The 15,747-nt window shown below is 44.6% G+C and overlaps 1 protein-coding gene across 1 annotated transcript in view; it reads right to left on the bottom strand.

The window, feature by feature from the left end:
* LOC126092697 (leucine-rich repeat-containing protein 24-like) overlaps nt 1-13,189 on the bottom strand; it is a 67,166-nt gene extending 53,977 nt beyond the window's left edge. Inside the window, exon 1 of the mRNA XM_049908420.1 lies at nt 13,090-13,189. The gene's annotated coding sequence lies outside the window, so the exon portion shown is untranslated. The remainder of the gene's footprint in view (nt 1-13,089) is intronic.
* Nucleotides 13,190-15,747: the final 2,558 nt, after the last annotated feature.

Genomic DNA, 15,747 nt, shown 5'->3' with positions numbered 1-15,747 from the left:
TGAATATCAGTAATCCGGTAAAACATGAAATCTTCGACATCGCTGGGGCCGGGAAAAGATTATGCAAGAACGGGACCAACGACAACTGAAGAGAATGGTTCTACGTGCGAGAAGTGCAACCTTTCCACAAATTGCTGCAGATTTCAATGATGAGCCATCAAACAAGTGTCAGCTTGCGAACCGTTCAACGAATCATCATCGATATGTGCTTTCGGAGCCAAAATCCCTGTCGTGTACTCTTCGTGACTGTACGACACAAGGCTTTACGCCTAGCCTGGGTCCGTCTACACCGAAATTGGACTGTTGACGACTGGAATCAAGTAGCCTGGTCAGACGAGTCTCGTTTCAAATTGTATAGAGCGAAATGACGTGTACGGGTATGGAGACAACCACACGAACCGTGGACCCTGCATGTCAGCAGGGGGACTGTTCAATCTGATGAAGGCTCTGTAATGGTGTGGGTCATATGCAGTTCAAGTGATACTGGACCTCTGATACGTCTACATACGACTCCGACAGGTGACACGTTTGTCCATTTTGAATTTCAACGGTCTTTGGAAATTCCAACAGGACAATGCATCATATCACACGTCCAGAATTGCTACGGGGTGGCCTCAGGTAAACTCTTCTGAGTTTAACCAATACCGCTGGCCACTCGACTCCCCAAACATGAACATTAATGAGCATATCTGGAATATCTTGCAATGTGATGTTCAGAAGAGATCTCCACCACCTCGTACTCTTACCGATTTATGGACAGCCCTTCAGGATTCATGGTGTCACTTACCTCCAGCACTACCTCAGGCATTAGTCGAGTCCATGCCACTTCGTTGTGCAACAATTCTGAGTGTTCGCAGGGGCCCTACACGGTATTAGGCAGGTGTACCAGTTTCTTTGGCTCTTCAGTGTACTGTATGTTACATGTTTAATTATTGATCCTGTAAGAATTTGCCTGCAATTTACGGAGGCAGCACCAGACTTTCGAGTACCCATCTCTGTCCGGCGATTACTTGTTTTCGATCAATGTTACGTATGTACTGTCGTTGAAGTTGGCGTGAGATTTAGTCTGCCATTTTCGTCAACTGTTTCAAATCAGGCTTTGCGCGAGCTGCGAGCCAAAAATTCCACAGACTAGGATAATCTACACAGACTCCTGACAGGAATACTTTTGGAATACTTAAGAGTGAGCAGGATTTAAGCAATAGCAGCCATTGGAAAAAAAAACTAAAATTACGGAAGAGCTTATGGCCATCTGTGAAATCCTTAAGTACTGCTATATGATTTCGAGGGAAAACTTTGTTATCCTCTAGATCTCTAAACCAGCGCTCACTCTCCTCAATTATGTCTATCGAGGGCATAAAAGCTACTCGTTAGCCGGCGATATGACAGCATACGTAAATTAACTGCAAAATAATGGCCAAAGAATCTACATATACTGGATTAAAGAGCACAACAACGTACTGGTCACTGAGGCCACTGACACTCTTTCTAAATAAGCAATGACCTCAAGGGACTATACATTTTCTCCAGTTCAGGATCTATTGTCGATTTACAGGAAGATGAATCTGACTGAGTGGTCCAAAGAATGGAAAGCTTCCCAAGCAAATCAAGGGAAATACTATAACCAGGTAACACCAGTACAGCCTTGGTACTACCGACTTCAGCGTTCGCGAAAATTTACCGCAGCGCAGATGAAGTTCAACCACTGTCGATCAGCACAGCACCTCCACGGTATACGCACGATGTCATCCACCTTGATGACTGCGGCGAAGTTAAAGTTACAATGTATATATCATTTGCACGCGTCAGCCGGTAGGATCTCACATCAAAATTGCAAGAAAGAAGTTACGAATATCGGTGCCAATACCACTGGCAACCACAGACATCGCAGTAGTCACTAACTATTGACACCAAGGACAAGTCTGAAAGTACGATAGGAGCTGAAAAGTTTGCGCGACAAAAGTTTCATGGGACAACGGGAACCATAATATGACCTTGGTTATTTGTTGGTAGGTGGAGTCGCTTCAGAGATACGAAGGTCGACTTTGTTTTTTAAAATGGGATGCTGAAGTTTGGTACTTATTTTCTAATAGCGGCTATCGAGACGAATCCAATGATGTGTAACAGGAAGGTCTTTGAAGGTCAAAAAAGTGGCCTCAACGTCCATTTACAGAAGACTGCTTTCTTCTTATGATGGACTGAGTGGTATTCCTTATCACTTACGCACTTATCGAAGCACATGCTCCGACAATTCTCCCTCGCATATCTTCAGGTGTCGTTGGAACGTCTTTATAAACAATGTCTTTTACGAATACCCACAAGAGAAAATCCAGAGGTGTCAAGTACGGCGAACGAGCCGGCTACGACACAACTCCTCAGCGTCCAATCCAACGATTTGGGAATTGTCTCTGCAACTCATTTCCAGCTATCAGCGGAAAATGTGCCGGACACCCATCGTGTTGATACCAAATTCTGTTTCTTGTTGCTAAAGGTACTTCTTCCAATAACAGACCTAATGCTTCTTGCAGTAATGTGGTGTAATTCTTACCAATTAGGTTTCCTTCGATGAATAGGGGCGTATAATTGTGTCCTACAGAGTCCCACACCATACATTCACCGACCACGGTTTTTGGTGAGCAACTTGCCGCAGCCAACATGGATTGTTGCCCAGTAATGTATGTTATGCAAATTAACATTTCCATGGTTCGTGAAGATAGTGCCGGTGTGGCCGTGCGGTTAAAGGCGCTTCAGTCTGGAACCGCGTGACCGCTACGGTCGCAGGTTCGAATCCTGCCTCGGGCATGGATGTGTGTGATGTCCTTCGGTTAGTTCGGTTTAATTAGTTCTAAGTTCTAGGCGACTGATGACCTCAGAAGTTGAGTCGCATAGTGCTCAGAGCCATTTGAACCATTTTTGTGAAGATAGCCTCGTCAGTAAATAAAATCTAATTAATGAATGTGTCAATGTGTCATCCCTCTGAATCTGAAGTTGAGCGCATCGGCAGAATTCAGTACAACGCATACAATCAGCACCAGTTAATTCTTGGTGGAGACTGATATGGTAAGGATGATATTTATGGCGAACAACACTACTCTGGCTCATGCCAGAGTCCCTTGGGATATGACGCGAACTAACACAAGGTACCAATTTCCGTTTCCTCGTTAGTGACTTTCTTTTGCCGGATATTTTTCCGATGCGTTAAAGTTCCAGTTGCTCCCAGTTTATCATACTCCTATTTAAATGAACGACGTGTAGGGTGGGTACGTTGAGGATATCTTTCAGCGTTTAAGTCTCTACCTCCAATAAATTTCATTGGCATTCTCCGTAAATGAGAAGCATATCGACTTGTGCTTCGAATGAATATATCATTTACACTCGCTTGATTCGACGATACTAGTCTTACCGTTCCTGTTAGTGTTGTACTGCCAACTGTCGAATGGTATTTACATGCTAAAGGCACGGTAGATGGATACGCCGTATTCGGCAAATATTTACTGTTTGCACGATATACAAGAGAGCATTGTGCTACGGTCGCAGGTTCGAATCCTGCCTCGGGCATGGATGTGTGTGATGTCCTTAGGTTAGTTAGGTTTAAGCAGTTCTAAGTTCTAGGGGACTGATGACCACAGCTGTTAAGTCCCATAGTGCTCAGAGCCATTTGAACCATTTTGAACCAAGACAGCATTGGCTTCGATAAGTGCAGAAGTCATAAGGAATGCCATTCAATCCATGATAAAAGATTGCAGCACTGCATTTATACCAATTGTTATTACTTCGAACGCCTTATGTAAGTGGACGTTCATGCTACCTTTGTGGCCTTCGTTGACCTTCAAAGGCCTTACTGTTACACGTCATTGAATTCGTCTCGACAGCCGCTATCAGAAAATAAGTTCCAAACTATAGCATCCTATTTAGGAAAACAAAGTTGACCTTCATATATCTGAAGCGATCCCACCTAGAAACAAAAAACCAACGTCATGTTATGGCCCCTATTGTCCCATGCAATATTTTTCCCGCAAACGTTTCAGCTACTATCATACTTTCGGAGTTATTCTTGGTAGCAATAGTTAGCGACTCACCCTGTATAAAAACTTCCTCCACTCTGTCGGAAGCGATTACAAAAATGTGTACTACCTCACGTGAACTAAACAACTTTGTGCAATCTCAGTACGTTATTTCAAGATTTGCTATCTATACAAGTTGTCATTATGACTTACTCACGTGAATGGCTGTATGGGGAAAACTCGAAGGCCAATAAAACAAAATGAAATAAAATAAACGATATTTGGTTTCTTTGTCCGTAAGTTACAGACTTCCTTTTTTTCGTTCACCATAACTTATACCTCTTATTCTTGTGGCCCTTTCTTCCTGTCCGCTACTTTCAAAAATCATTACTATTTGGAATAGTGGTGGTAGCAGTAGTAGTAATAGTAGTAGCAGTAGTAGTAGAGCTGTCAGTTGTAGTAGTGCAGCAATTAATAGTAGTAAAACTTTTTTCGGTTTACATCGTAGTTTAACTCATCTATGTACTTACATTCCAATCACTGTACATCTATATCTATATCTACATCCATACTCCGCAAGCCAACGGATGGTGCGTGGCGGAGGGTACTTTTGAGTATCTCTATCGCTTCTCCCTTCGGTTCGTGTCTCGTATTGTTCGTGGAGCGAAAGATTGTCGGTATACCTCTGTGTGGGCTCTAATCTCTCTGATTTTATCCTCATGGTCTCTTCGCGAGATATACGTAGGAGGGAGCAATATACTGCTTGACTCCTCGGTAAAGGTATGTTCTCGAAACTTCAACAAAAGTCCGTACCGAGCTACTGAGCGTCTCTCCTGCAGAGTCTTCCACTGGAGTTTATCTATAATCCCCGTAACGCTTTCGCGATAACTAAACGTTCCTGTAACAAAGTGCGCTGCTCTCCGTTGGATCTTCTCTATCTCTTCTGTCAACCCTATCTGGTACGGATCCCACACCAGTGAGCAGTATTCAAGTAGTGGGCGAACAAGCGTACTGTAACCTACTTCCTTTGCTTTCGGACTGCATTACCTTAGGATTCTTTCAATGAATCTCGGTCTGGCATCTGCTTTACCGACGTTTAATTTTATATGGTCATTCCATTTTAGATCACTCCTAATGCCTACTCCCAGATAATTTATGGAATTAATTGCTTCCAGTTGCTGACCTGCTATATTGTAGCTAAGTGATAAAGAATATTTCTTTCTATGTATTCGTAGCACATTACACTTATCTACATTGTGATTCAATTGCCATTCCCTGCACCATGCGTCAATTCGTGGCAGATCCTCCTGCATTTCGGTACAATTTTCCCTTGTTATAACCTCTCGATATACTACAGCATCATCCGCAAAAAGCCTCAGTGAACTTCCGATGTTATCCACAAGGTCATTTATATATATTGTGAATAGCAACGGTCCCCTGCGGCACATCTGAGATCACTCTTACTTCGGAAGACTTCTCTCCATTGAGAATGACATGTTCCGTTCTGTTATCTAGGAACTCTTCAATCCAATGACACAATTGGCCTGATAGTCCATATGCTCTTACTTTGTTCATTAAACGACTGTGGGGAACTTTATCAACGCCTTGTGGAAGTCAAGAAACTATAGTTGCCACTATTCATTTAGCTGAAATTATATATAAACCATTTGTCTTTACATTTTTTCATTTGTTTTGACCATCTTGTTGGAAGAAGTGAAGAATCAGATCGAAGTTTCTCGGCATCACTTCCTTGTGTGGATAAAGAATAATATTAAGTGAAACAGAAACATTGTCCTGCACACGCAATTATGCCGTAGTTAGAGAAGCAGTAGAGATGAAAACGTGTGTGAACAGCTCCAACAGGCACAGCGGCAACATAATCGTAGTGGCGAGTACAAGCGAACTCTGGATGCTAAAAAGGTGTAGAGAAATGTACTGAACTGTTTGGTTCTCACAAAAGCGCTTGCACCACTGGGTTACAATTAGGGGAGTGGCGCTACACATTTACGTTATATGTTGTTTGGAAGTGGGTGCCGCCATGTGAGGTGCCCCAAAACAATGACAGACGATTGCTTCTTCTTCGTAATTTCTGTAGCGTGCGGGCAACAGTTTTAAACAGAAAATTTTACAGTGCTTCCATGCATGATACAGTGTTAGGAAGGCATTTTCAGGTGTTTTCCCCTTCTTGCCTTAAGTGCTTATTTGATCCAGTAATACAACGCATTTCGTGTCGTTAATGTAACATGATTTCTTCATACGTTTCAAACAACAAAGGACTGAAGTATGTGATTTGAAAAGACTTCTTTCGTAATACAGTAATTTTCTTAATACGGACTGCCGAACCATGTATGCCGAACATATAATGTGGGAGTAAAAAGATTGTGGGCGTTCCTGCAGCCTATTTGTTACGTCTGATGTGGTTATATAAGCACCGATATGTAAGCAAGTTACTGGTGTGGCATCCACGTCTTTACGACTTGCGTGTGGTGAATGTGGAAATGTGACTAATGGCGACATTATTACGAAATGCATCCAAACAGGATCAACGCTCTGTTAATCTTTTCTAGGATGCCGACGACAAACACCGATAGACGTCCGTCGGAGAACGAAGAATTTGTGTGAGGCCACATGTCTGTCGAAAACGGAATGGAATGGTGTCCCGAGTTTCGTGCTTGGCGCGTTTCGACCCAAGAAACCGGTCGATGTCGAAGGCCAGCCTCATCCATTAAGGACAACTTAAGTCGGTGTCACTCGAGCGTCGGCCCTAAAATCCCGATCTCTTTCCACGCGATTGTCATGCCTCTGCTCCCTTAAAGAAGGGCTTTAAAGGTCGATGATTTCTGTTGGACGAGTATGTATAGCAGATAGTTACGGGCTCCTTCACACAAAAGGACACGATGTTTTACCAAATGGGTACCTTCAACCTGGTGTGCCAATGGTATGAGTGCCTCAGTGCTAATGACAGCTGGCATATCGATTCCGGACTGTATGGCCTTCGAAGGGAAACTTCTTGCTTGCCCCTCACATTTTGCTATATTTGGTCTGTTTCCAGGAATTCCTTCTCGCAGTGTTTACCCAGAGAGATTTTCGAGTTGCGCTGATAGGATACCTGAAGTCAAATGACGGAAACAATACCAGTATGGTAAAAGTAAGTATCGCAACAAAAAATCATGCATATAAAATAAAGATCGCTTGAACGAGGCCACTTGTTAATCAAACGTCATTCCGTTATCTTTATGTTTATCCTACAATCAGAATGATTGCCACACAAGTAAATGACATAAGCTAGCATTTTTTATCCCAACACGTCCACCATTAGCCAATGGTTGGAATAAGTAACATGATGGATGTCGTCCTTAAATCTGTGACGTAATGACAGTCCCTCTTCTACTTCCACGGATAGCATCATCAGTGTAGATACGGTCACTACCTCTGGTAGTGGGAGACAACACTATATAGCTATCACTCATAAGTGATCTATCGACTACAAATGCTCTGACAGTTCGTCGTTCCCGACGTAGATGATGGTGGGGACCGTCGACAACTCGAGATTTTACCCAGATGTAAGCCTAGAAATTGTTATAAGAGAGCTGAAAATCCCAGATTTGTTGTGAAAAACGGTGCAACAGCCCCAACATGGCAAAGTGAAATGAAGGTCTATTTCCCTGCTGCCTTTATCGCATGAGCAACTTCAATGACACATTAAAACGTCTACCTTACCGTGGGAAATTAAAATGTACGTTATCGAAAATTTATACAGACGTGCGTCTATCCATCGGCTACTATACCCGAATCAGATTAACAAAGTGATTGATGTCTAGGTGTTTGCACGGCTACTACCGTAGCAACAGCCAATCAGAAAACTTGCTTGGCCGCGCTTCATATTCCGTTCACCGTTGTCAAATGTCTCTGCTACTGCAGGTAACGCCTACGGTGTCCAGTTGTAGACAACGCCCGCTGCCGGTACCGTAAACAGTTGTGATCCGTTTCTCTGTGAGCTTATTCCCTCTGTACGGCGAGCTTATCTTGAGCTACAAAATGTTTGAAGGCTGCAGCGAAACTATGTGGAAAAGTGAGGTTTCGTAACGGAAAATTCTGCGATCTGCTCACGTTTTGCCTGGTGAGACATGTGAGTATGTATGCGCCGTGCGGGAGTATTTCGAGAAGGAGTGAGATACGGTGCGAATCTATTGTCTCTCACAAATGTAGTCAAAAGAACTGGATAAGCGTTGAAGATACACAAGGACACTGTCGTCAAAGTTTGTAAAGAGATTTATTGTGCAGAAGGGAAAGAGCGTGGTTTATCCAAACTGCGGACTCTCGGGGAATAAAGGAGGACAGAACCACCAGTAACGAAACTGGACTCTTTTTCTGTTGCTGTTCGTAACCACAAATATGGATATTACAAGAAAAAGAAGACCCACCTATAAAAATAGCTGTGCGTTACTCTTCGCTATGCAGAGTAATTCAGTGGTAGCAAGACACCTTAGTTAACGGTTGTCAGAGCCCTGTTTTTCGGCGCAAAAAAATTAATAGACGGAAAATTGTAATGAAGATAGGTGACATCGTAGTGTGATGTTGTCAGTTTTTAAGAAGTATCGTTAATGTGCCGTTTGAAAACATTCTGTAGCTCAACGAGACCTGCAGAAACACCGGTCATTCCGTCACAAAGGACTGGAAATGATAGCATATGTGGAAGTTCTGCAGTCTCTCTTTGGGAAAGGGCGTATGAATTATTGTCTTGCATACTGGAACTGCATCTGGTTTAGTTCCTAAGTGCCTCCTCGTTCACAAACCGAAGAAAACAAGCAACAAGGTCGAGGAAATGAACCACGAAGGTTTTCTGAAGTGGTTCAAGGGACAACTAACGGAAAACATAAATCGGCCGTCTATCATTGTAATGGATTATGCCCCATACCACTCAGTTATCAAAGGTAAAACTGTTACAGGAAGCTCTAGTACAAATAACGCCAGAGAACGGGAGTAACGTTATACGCCACACAGAAACGGTCGATGAAGAAGCACGGAAAAGTAAAGTTAGTGTAGAAAGTAATACTGATAATATAATTGTATACACTCATGCTCATAAATTAAGGATAATTGCAGAATGTGGTGCCATACAACGTGGCACTACACAAAAATGGCGCCAGTAGCATAGTCACATAGGAAACACACACGACACGGATCGGTAAGTCCACGATATTGGAGATAAGTTGAGAAAACCGTCCTGAAATACATGTGCTACAAAACGGCACTGTTTCCTGCGCATGTGCCCCGACATCAATATGGGATATGATCACCATGCACACGTACACAGCCCTCACAACGGGTTGGCATACTCTGGATCAGGTTGTCGAGCAGCTACTGGGGTATGGCCTCCCATTTTTCCACCAGTGCCTGTCGGAGCTCCTGAATTGTCGTAGGGGTTTGAAGACGTGCAGCGATACGTCGACCGAGAGCATCCCAGACGTGTTCGATGGGGTTTAGGTCTGGAGAACAGGCAGGCCACTCCATTCGTCTGGTATCTTCTGTTTCAAGGTACTTCTCCACGATGGCAGCTCAGTGGGGCTGTGCGTTATCATCCATCAGGAGGAAGGTGGGACCTACTGCACCCCTGAAAAGACGGACATACTGGTGAAAAATGACGTCCCGATACACCTGACCTGTTACAGTTCCTCTGTCAAAGACATGCAGGGCTGTACTACACCTATCATAATCCCACCCCACACCATCAAACCACGACCTCCATACAGGTCCCTTTCAAGGACGTTAAGAGGTTGGTATCTGGTTCCTGGTTCACGCCAGATGAAAACCCGGTGAGAATCACTGTTGAGACTACACCTGGACTCGTCCGTGAACATAACCTGGGACCCCTGTTCCAATGACCATGTACTGTGTTCTTGACACCAAGCTTTACGGGCTCTTCTGTGACCAGGAGTCAGTGGACTGCACCTTGCAGGTCAGCTGGCGAATGAAACATGTCCGTTAAGTCGTCTGTAGACTGTGTCTGGAGAAAACGGTTCCAGTCGCTGCGGTTAGGTCCCGAGCGAGGCCACCTGCAGTACCCCGTGGCCGTCTGCGGGCACTGATGGTGAGATATCGCTCTTCTTGTGGTGTTGTACACTGTGGACGTCCCGTGCTGTAGCGCCTGGACACGTTTCCTGTCTGCAGGAATCGTTGCCATAATCTTGAGTCACACTTTATGGCACGCGGAGGGCCCGTGCTACGACCTGCTGTGTTTGACCAGTCTCCAGTCGCCCTAGTATTCTACCCATCATAATGTCATCAATATGTGTTCTTTGAGTCACTTTCAATACACAGTCTCCATTAGCACGTCTCAAAACGGCTGCACACTTACTCGCTGCGCCGTACTTTGACGTGCGCTAGCACACCTCTGCTGCAAGCCCCACCGTGCGACGACCACAGGTCAAATGCACCGCATGGTCATACCCCGAGGTGACTTAAACCCGCAAATCGCCCACCAGAGCGTTTTTTCACCATGTACCAGAATTAACCTTATTTTATGAGCATGAGTGTATTTGGACAATTCCAGTGACTTCCACGGACCAAAGCCCACAATGATAGCATCGAGGTTGACAGGCATTTACCGTTTGCCATAATTGTTCTTTATTTTTGTGTTTATGTTTCATAATTTTGACTGAATGTAGTGTATTGCGCTTGCACAATAATCCTCATCCAATCATTAAGGAATACTCCTCTGTACAAGTATGACACTCTAAATGCACATTACAGTGATTGGTAATTATTTAAGCAGTTATATTATTTTAATATTTTTTGACATTGTATTTACATGAACGATTCAGATACATTGTGGCATCCCTTTCGTAACGAATACGACAACTGAACGTCATCCGTCCTTATTATTGTAAACGACAATGCGATAGCTGTTGCTTTTGTTGCGACATACAAATCCACTGAACCGCCAAAGAAACTGGTATAGAACTGCGTATTCAAATACAGAGATATGTAAACAGCCAGAAAACGGCGCTGTGGTTGGCAACGCCTGTATAAGAAAACAAGGGCCTGGCGCAGTTTTTAGATGTGTTACTGCTACTACACTGGCCGGTTGTCAAGATTTAAGTGAGTTTGAACGTGATATTATAGTCGGCGCATGAGCGATGGGACAGAGCGTCACGGACCTAGCGATGAAGTGGGGATTTTTCCCGTACAACTGTTTCACGAGTGTACCATTTATATCAGGGATTCGGTAAAACATCAAATCTGCGACATCGCTGCGGCTGGATAAAGATCCTGCAAGAATGGGACCAACGACGACTGAAGAGAATCGTTCAACGTGACAGAAGTGCATCTCTTTCGCAAATTGCTGCACATTTCAATGCTGGGCCATCAACAAGTGTCAGCGTGCGAACTATTCGCAGAAACATCATCGATATGGGCTTTCCGACCGTAGACCCACTACTGCACTCCTGACGACTGCACGACACAAAGCTTTACGCCTCGCCTCGGACGGTCAACACCGGCATTGGACTGTTGATGACCGGAAACATTTTGCCTGGTCGGACGATGCTCGTTTCAAATTGTATCGAGGGGATGGATGTGTACGGGTATGGAGACAACCTCATGAATCCATGGACCCTGGACGCTGCATATCGGCAGGGGCTGTTCAAGAATGTGGAGGCTCTGTAATGGTGTCGGGAGTGTGCAGTTGAAGTGATATGGGACTCCTGATACGTCTAGATACGACTCTGACACGTACGTAAGCATCCTGTCTGTTCACCATGTTTTCATTCATGTCCATTGCGCATTCCGACAGACTTTGGCAATTCCAGCAGGACAATGCGACACCTCGCGCTTCCCGAATTGCTACAGAGTGTCTCCAGGAACACTCTTCTGAGTTTAAACACTTCCGCTGGCCACCAAACTCGCCAGACGTGAACGCTATTGAACACATCTGGGAAGCCTTGCAACGTGCTGTTCAGAAGAGATCTCCACCCCCTCGTACTTCTATGGATTTATGGACAGCCCTGTAGGATTCCTGGTGTAAATTCCCTACAGCACTGCTTCAGACTTTAGTCGAGTCCATGCCACGTCGTGTTGCGGCATATCTGCCTGCCCGCGGGGGCCCTACTTAATATTAGGCATGCGTACTAGTTTCCGCGGCTCTTCAGTAGAATGGGAAAACGATATCATTTAATACACAGGAGTACTTTTCTTAAGCCACAAGGATATTACGATCCTGCACAGCGAACTCCGTACTGGACATGAAAAGCAGGCATGAGAAGGTAGTCCATTATGTAACCGCACAGCTATTGCTGCTACAGCCATAGCCGATCGGAGTGTCCGAGCAGATCTAGGCACTACAGTCTGAAACCGCGCTTCCGCTACGTAGCAGGTTCAAAGCCTACGTCGGGCATGGATGTGTGTGATGTCCTTAGGTGAGTTAGTTTTAAGTAGTTCTAAGTTCTAGGGGACTGATGACCTCAGAAGTTAAGTCCCATAGTGCTCAGAGCCATTTGAACCAATTTTGAGCTACAGCCATACTGCGCGTGTGCACACCAACAAACCGACAACATCGCCCCGTTTCCAGCTGGACTGCGCTTTCCTGGGTTAATCACTTTGTTTTTCTGATCCGGGTATGTTGTTAGGAAGTTACCGAAGTAGTTGAGGCGCGATTGTGTAAACTGGTTGCATTGAATTCGAGTGGAGAATTTGTCAATCAACGCTTGTGGCTCCAAAATTGTCCACCTGTTTTTAGTGACAAGGTAGGCATTAATGCTAACTATTACATTAGAAGGTCCACAGCTCCTAACGTTTCCGACAACTACCTTAACAAAGTCAGTGAACTGTTCTGGGGAGATCAACGTAGCGACTGGTACTATAATATGGAGTTGCTATTAACTGAGGTGATGACGATGTAGAATCTAAGGCATTCTGATCCACTAGCAACGATTTGAAGATTTTAGTACAAAAAACTTCACCAGAATTCGCTGAAATAGTGCACATAATGTTACGAAAAACAGAAGATCAGATTGACACTTTAACAATACCGTGTTCAGAACTACTTCTTACAATGTTGCTTTGCACATTGTTTCTATTTACTAACCTCTTCGAAAATCCGCTGAAGGGGTTCGCAGTAACAGTATACGTCGGTTTCACGTGCTTCGGTCCACGCGTCCAGCGACCGACTGCGTTCGAATGGCGCCTGGCCTGTGTAAGTAAGTGCCGCGAATCGTGCATCCACAGCGTCAGCGGTAGCCCTTACGTCACACTCCGCTAAAAGCACGCTGGAAGACGCCACTCACACAAGGCATGCGCCTCAGCGGCCGATATCCCGGGTCAGCGAGATGGCGGCTCGTCCCGCTGTTTACTGTTTTTGCGCTATCGGTCTTCGTACAAGTGGATTGGGCGCGCGACCCGGCCGGCAAGCAGTCGTCACGGCGAGCGCGCCGTTAAACGCCCCGCCATTCCGGGAATCGCCAGCTGATGTCATCGGGCATGTGACCGAGATAGCAGCACACAGCCTTCCAGTAGCATTCCGTATATGGCTGCCAGGTACCAAAACGGAAAATCCGGACTCAGGGTCACATTTAACACAATATTTTGCCTTAAAGTCATGGCCACCTACCTCTCTATACAAAACGCAACGTCCTGGCTGACTGACTAACTGAGTGACTAGCCTCATCTTCGCCCAGCGCATACCACTAAGGATAGAACTCGAAATTTGGAGATGGTGTGGACCTTATACTCTTGGTGTCGCGTAAGAACGAATTGTTCGCAATTTCCACTGTAATGGGGTGAAATAGGGGATGAAGCTTTTCTTTTAAGAAATGTCGCTATTAAGGCTATTTTGAAGCTACACCTACGAAAATTGGTTTTGGTTTCTCGGAAAATTTAACCCTATGGTGGTGAAATAGTGTGTGAAAGCATATTATTAAAGAACTACTACAATATTTTTAAAGCTAAATCAATCAGCAATGTTATTTGACTTCTCAGTTACAAGTTACAAAAGGAACCTATTTCAGTGTTTTTGAAAACTGAACCCCTAAAGTGGTGAAATAGGAGGTGAAAGGTTTTATGAAACTATTTCATTTCGAATGCTTTCTTAAAGTTAAATCCTTGAAAATTTGCATTTGTCTTCTCGATTAGACATGAAACAATTAAGTGTTTCACTGTTCTTGAAAATTCGACCCCTAAGGGAGTGAAACAGGGTCAGACTGATTCACTGACTCATCATCGCACATCCCAAAACCACTATGGATAAAAACTTGAAGTTTGGCGAGGAGGCGTAGACATCTTTTAAGAAGGGACTGTCCGAAATTCCACTCCTAAGGGGAAAGTCCAGGGGATGAAAAGCTTTTCGAAAGTGTGTCACTATTAAGGGAATTTTGAAGACATAACTACGAAAACTGGTATTTGATGTCTCAATTAGAAAATAAAGAGCACGTGTAGCATCTCTAATCTTCCTCCTCAAACTAGCGAAACAGCCGTTTAGTTCGAGGAGGAAAATCAGAGAAGCTATAGAAATAGCCAACCGACTCGACAATATGATTAGATAAGACGAGTACGGACTTACAGCGAAGAGGATTCTAGCAGTGACAGCTTTGCGGAAGGACAGCTCTCGCAAAGCAACAGGCGTTCGATAATCCACAGCGGCGGAGGGTAGACAGGGAGCTGACACGCCCTAGAGGGCTAGACGATACTAGGCAGTTAGTTAACCACGCTACACTGCAGTCGCCGCTCAGTTTCATATTCGCCCATTTCCGCCAATGGCAAGTAATATATAAAACGCCAATGGAAAACGCCTATTTCCGCCAATGACAACACGCTATGCAAATACCAATAAAAGAACACCTAGTATCCTTCCTCCTCACCCTTATATCAAATGACAGCACTCATCCATAGTATATAAGTAACTAAGCTCGTGCTCATTGCCGGCCGCGGTGGTCTAGCGGTTCTGGCGCTGCAGTCCGGAACCGCGGGACTGCTACGGTCGCAGGTTCGAATCCTGCCTCGGGCATGGGTGTGTGTGATGTCCTTAGGTTAGTTAGGTTTAAGTAGTTCTAAGTTCTAGGGGACTTATGACCTAAGATGTTGAGTCCCATAGTGCTCAGAGCCATTTGAACCTCGTGCTCATTGAGCAGTTAGCAGTACACCCTGAGGAAGGGGTCTTTGTAATAGTCGCCGAAATGTCGGAATATTATAACCGACAATGCGGCCTCCAACCCAGACTAATTTTATTGACTGTGACAACTGCCGTGGAAGCCTACGTTTACATATACCACATTACTGAGTACTCTTTGATGACTGGGTGTTGTGTGATGTCCTTAGGTTAATTAGGTTTAAGTAGTTCTAAGTTCTAGGGGACTGATGACCATAGCTGTTAAGTCCCATAGTGCTCAGAGCCATTTGAACCATTTTTTTGAGTACTCTTCTAGCCTGGAAGTCCATTACGGTGCGACATTAGCTGCGAAGAGGGTCGTTCAATAAGTAACGTATCACGTTTTTCTAAAAAACAGGTTGGTCTTATTCAGGATTCCCATACACCATTTTATTCTCTATTCTTTTGGCTAGTAAGCGCTATTTGTCAGCGTATTCTTCGTTCAATGCGTTGGCCTTACGCCACCTAGTTAGGAGAGCGTATATGAGCGCGTGGTACTACTCTATTGGGAGTCGTCAGAAGCAGACGTCTTGCTGTATTAATAACTTCCCAATCATCCACGCACTGCTTCCCGGGGAGTACATTCTTCATTGCGCCAAACAG

This window comes from Schistocerca cancellata, chromosome 7 (genome assembly GCF_023864275.1).
Source record: "Schistocerca cancellata isolate TAMUIC-IGC-003103 chromosome 7, iqSchCanc2.1, whole genome shotgun sequence".
NCBI lineage: Eukaryota > Metazoa > Arthropoda > Insecta > Orthoptera > Acrididae > Schistocerca > Schistocerca cancellata.
Note: the sequence above shows the minus strand (reverse complement) of the source record. Positions and strands in the feature narration are given on the sequence as shown.